The following is a 5,443-nucleotide window of genomic DNA, read 5'->3' as shown; positions in this document are numbered from 1 at the left end:
AACACACCATTCCCCTCGTGGGCACATCTGCCGCCAACATGCTACACAGAACAGTCTTTGATTCTGCCTGCGTAAACTGGCTCTAATAACTACTTGTGAAGGGAGATACGATCTTCTACCTAGTAGTACACAATACCTGCAAGGGATCAAAGTGTTTAAAGAAATAAAATAAGGACCGCTGGGTGGGGTGGGGATGGGAGATGAGTTTGCCTTTACTTGTTGCTATGGGCACCATTATCACTGGATTCCATTCCTTGTGTAATGTCAAGAATGTGCTTTATTTCTTACTCCCGCTCCGCAATTACAAGCAGATGCAGAGACAGATTAGCCAATCAAATAAGTGCTATTATCTTCCTGATTTGCCACTGCCATGCACTGTTTTACTCTCAGGAACATGAGCAAATGTAATGAGGATTCCTGTAGGACATTATCTTTTGAGAATGGAAAATAAAACCCTTCTGTGCAGCGAAGTTTAGAAGAGTTAAAATAACAGATTTAGCTTCCTTGGTAGCTGAAGCTTTGGGGATTGAAAAATGCTTGCTGTGTGTGTGTGTTGCTTGCAAGCGAGTCACTGTTTCCTTGGCTACCACAACAAACGAGGCCACAGGCAGGCACTGGAGCCAGAAGAAAGATAAGCTCTGAACTCTACTTGGCAATTCCAAAGTGTGCGGAAAGAGCAACAGGGACAAAAAGTGGAAAACGGCAAGGTATTTTGTATGGGCAGATCTAGCGGAGACATTTCTGTTTCTTTACCATCTCCAATGAGGAAACCATGCCTATTTCTTCAGGGGCCCAGGGACAGGTTGGATTTGGAGTCGACACATCCATTCAATGGCATCCCAAAGGAGATCAAAAACTCTCTAGGCCACTATATTTCAAGGTCGACTCCTATCGCCAGAGGTAAGCGGTCTGCTTGTTGTGCCTAGGAAATATTTCGCCCCAGACAAAAATGGCACTTGGTTAAAAATTGCTTTGAAATGAGTGTCTTGATGAATAAGTTGCTGTCATTATGAAGTACCTAAATATTTATAGGTGCTGTACGGAAATTAAAGGACAGGACAGTCCTTGCCTGCAGGTACTCAATCTAAAAGTCAAGGAGAGACTAGAGGAGACAATAAGAGGGAAGTAAACGAGTCCAGGCACTAATTATTGAAGTTGCATCATCTCAGCAGTGTCATCTGTCCTGGACATGTGGGCCTCCCTCTCTTTTAACCACACACATCAGTCCTTGCTAGTTTCCTGACTGGTGGCTTCTCCTCAGTTCTGCAATCCCAGAGCAACTGGCAGCTGGAACCCAGTGTACTTTCTGGCAAGGAAGGGAGAAGGGCGTTCCTTGCATTTGCTCTTTATCTAGCCTACGGATGGGGCCATGTTGGTCTCCATATTGCCACAATGTTCTCCTTTGAGAGCCAGGGTGCCGTCTCTTGGTCCTCAGGTTGGTGGCAGAGCCCATGATGCCCTTCCCTTCCGTTCAGAGAGTGGTGCCACACCAAGTTACCACTGCTGTAGAATGTACAGAGCAAAACTAGGACAACAAGGCATTAAATTACAAAATCTATGCTCCGTGTTCACGTTTTCTGCAGATACTTACGCTGCCACCCTGAAGCCAAAATCAGATGTTTCACCCAGCACTCGGAAGTAAGTGGCGCTCTTTGAGAAGAAAAATGATTGGTTCACATTTGCTTTGAAAACCCTTTATTATAAATGTTAAGAAGTACAGTGATGCATGAGCGATTCTCCATACCCAGAATGTGCTGCATTGCTTGCCCTCTGGTGGCAAGAAGGGGGGAAATATTAAGCGCAGGAAGTGGCCTGAATATGCTCGTTTTAAAATGTACAGCACATAAATTGTTTCAGACTCTCTTTGCATTCCACAGCCATTTCACCTATGTTTATACTTCCTCTCTCTTTCTCTGTTTAATATTTCATACACACAGTGGCGTAGTAATGGGGGGGTGGGGGGCACCGCCCCGGGCAGCCGGCTGGGCAGGGGGCAGCAGGCTGGACGGGGCTGACCACCTCCAATGGCCGCTGCTGCTGCGCAATGAGGCCTCCGCCATCGAGGAGAAGCCCCGATGCAAGCGAGACTGCCTCACTCCGCGGCTTGCTCGCGGGGTTTGCCGCAGCACATGCCTCCTGTGCACACATGCGTTGCGACACATGTGTGCAACGGGCTTGCCACCCCGGGCAGCCAGGCGGCTAGCTACGCCACTGCATACATACATCTTCCAACTGAGGATAACACTTAATCAATCTGATGAAGCAAAGTGAACACACAGACACACAACACAGGCCAGTTTCTAATTTAAGATTACTGCTCTCCCCACCCATTGCTAGATTGTTGTTATCTAGTTAATGCACTAAAGTGGGGGTCCTCAGGCCCAGGAGCCAAACATGACCCTAAATATTATCCTCGGGCCATGCCCCATTTCCCCATATCTTAATACCTTTTCTCCCCATAAGGCCCAACCACCCATTTCTGTACTTGTTGACCTGATTCCATGTCCTCCTTGGGTGCTTTTACCTGGCTGGAATGCGTCTTATATGTGACGTAACGCCTCTTGTTAGCCTGGAGGATTTTTGTGAGTATGTGTGTTCATGCAAAGGTAAAGGTAAAGGGACCCCTGACCATTAGATCCAGTCGTGACCGACTCTGGGATTGCGCGCTCATCTCGCATTATTGGCCGAGGGAGCCGGCGTATAGCTTCCAGGTCATGTGGCCGGCATGACAAAGCCACTTCTGCCGAACCAGAGCAGCACACGGAAACGCCGTTTACCTTCCCGCTGTAGCGGTTCCTATTTATCTACTTGCATTTTGACATGCTTTCGAACTGCTAGGTTGGCAGGAGCTGGGACCGAGCAACGGGAGCTCACCCCGTCACAGGGATTCGAACCGCCGACCTTCTGATCAGCAAGCCCTAAGCTCAGTGGTTTAACCACAGCGCCACCTGGGTCCCCATGCACATGTGTGTTCATGCACATATGCATAAAAACCTCTGGCTTTTGCATGGCTAGAATTAGATCCTACTTCTCAGTTCTGTTGCCTCTGACCCCAGCCACCACTGGCAGAAGGTAACCCACAAGGGAATGTAACCCCCTGAGCTGAGAAACACTCCCTATCGTGTTTTAGCTCTGCCTTACAATTCCTATTCTTTGACCACTTTATCTTTTATTTACTCTTATTACGTTGTACATTACTTTGGGAGGACCAATTGGCCCATGGTGACCTCACTGAAGGCTGAATCTCAAAGTTGATGTGGCAAAAACTTTCTTTTTATAGGACACATTTTGGTGAGACAAGGTGGTGACACAAAAACCTTTTGTAATAGCAAGGCACCTGCAGGAGCAGCCAGTAATGCATATTTACATACGGTAAATCTGAAAATGGAAGGATGTGTGGAACCTTGACTAGTCAGAGAAAGCACCTCTTGAAATCACAGCAAGAAACCTGCATATTATTTTTAAAATTAAAACATTTTGGAGGGGCCCTTGGGGAATCACAAAAAAACTGTCATCATGGTGTCACAACAGGGGACCTATAGAAGCAGTCAATATCTTAAACAAACAAACAAACAAACCTGAAAGATCCTTTTAAATTAGGAGAAAGGACTTGGAGGCCAGAAAACACCCCAAGGGAGTCAGATACGGTTCACATGCTGTGGCTTAGCCACTACATTTTAACACACTGGTTTTCCTTAAGGATTTTTCCAATGCAGGCACAAAGCCACAGCCTGCCTGCAGGAAACCACTTTCTCCAAAGGAACTATCAAAAGGAGGTGAGCATCATTGATATATTAAGAAAAATACCTACATTCACCCACTTATTCAAAGCAGCCTTCCAATTGCTAGAGGTTGTTAATGTCCAGCAATGCAAAAATTCTTGGTTGATAAATACCAACATGGTAACATGCACATTTACCGGTACAGTATTTAAATTTTATGGATCTGTTAGAGCAGATCAATGGACACTTTTATTAGTTTTCAAGGAAGTCATAACAAATTATGTAATTTATTAACAGGTGAAAAGACAGTGGGGGAAAAATCATCCAGAATGCGCAGCACCCCAGAGTGGAAACGGTTTAACCATTCCAGCTACCAAAAGTACATTGCTTACCAGTGGAAAAACCGAAGACACAAGCTGCAGAAGGAAAGATGGCATTTCCAGATTCTCTCTTTGTACCCTACTATAATCTTATGAGAATATCATGAAATAGAAACTATATTTGATATTACATTTATTTAAAATGGAGATAAAAAAGAAGTCATACTTCGAAAGCTCTCCTAGATAGCTATATGTTTTCTGAAGTTTGTACGCTAGGGTTACCAGATGTCCCTATTTCCCAGGGACAGTCCCTGGATTTGCAAATCTGTCCCCAGACAAATTCCGTCCCGAAATGTCCTCAGATTTGCAAATCTGTCTCCAGAAAATGTGCCAGTGGCAGGCTCAGCAGCCCGGAGCCAGCCTGGTAGTGCAGTTGGCTCTGGCTGGCCATTTTTCTTCTCCGGAAGTCCCCATATTATGTGTCTTGTGCGCAACACATCATATGGGGACTTCTGGAGAGGAAAAATGACAGGCACCGCGGCAGCGAGCAGCTCCTGAAGCCAGCCAGAGCCAACTGCGCTACCAGGCTGGCTCCAGGCTGCTGACTGCCGCTGCCGCCACCACTGTCAAAGGGGAACCGAGGACGTCCGGTGGTACAGATCTCCTTCCCCCTTCTCCCTTTGTTTTGACTGATGGAGGAGGCTCAGGAGTCATAGGCGGGTGGCCGTTGCCCAGCTTTAAAAACAAACAAACCTGTGCATTTGTTTCGCACCTTGCCTGGCAGAGAAACCCTGCCTTGTACCCCTCCTGGGCAACGGCTGCCCGACTGCAACTCCTGAGCCTCCCCTGATCTGTCAAAACAAAGGGGGAAGGGGTCAGGAGATCATGGAAGGCCTGGGAGTCACGGGTGGGCAGCTGTGCCATTGCCCAGTTTTTTAAAAATAAAAAAACCTGTGCATTTATATTTCACAGGGTGCAGAAGGGCTTTGCACCTTTATACAATATGCATGTGTGCTTGGACCCAGGGTCTTTTGCCTCACCATCCCCACTACTGACTCCCTGTTGCTACTCAGCTTCAAAAAAACAAGACCCTATTTTGTGTAACGATATTGTACACAAAAGATCATCAATTTGCGTGGACAGCATGACAGTACTAGAGGAGTATTGACATCACATAAGAAATGTAAACGAACAGTTCTGCTTGGTCTTCATACTTGCTGTAATTAAGGATTTTGGACACCAAGTTTTGGAAAGGAATAAATAAAGGTATATTCGAGATATATATATATATTAATGGATATTTTCGTATTATTGATATTGTCATTGATATGTTATTATTTTGCACCCTGTGAAGGAGAACTGCCTGCATCACCCTAAACCCGAACCCGGGCAGAGGGCGGA

General features: G+C 46.1%; 1 long non-coding RNA gene across 1 annotated transcript; it reads left to right on the top strand.

The window, feature by feature from the left end:
- The first annotated feature begins 214 nt into the window (after positions 1 to 214).
- Positions 215 to 4,588, top strand: LOC132591252 (uncharacterized). The gene is made up of 3 exons (XR_009556867.1): positions 215 to 900; positions 1,584 to 1,638; positions 4,020 to 4,588. It is a non-coding gene; the product is annotated as an uncharacterized LOC132591252 (long non-coding RNA).
- The last annotated feature ends 855 nt before the right edge of the window (positions 4,589 to 5,443 follow it).

This window comes from Zootoca vivipara, chromosome 16 (genome assembly GCF_963506605.1).
Source record: "Zootoca vivipara chromosome 16, rZooViv1.1, whole genome shotgun sequence".
Lineage (NCBI taxonomy): Eukaryota > Metazoa > Chordata > Lepidosauria > Squamata > Lacertidae > Zootoca > Zootoca vivipara.
Note: the sequence above shows the minus strand (reverse complement) of the source record. Positions and strands in the feature narration are given on the sequence as shown.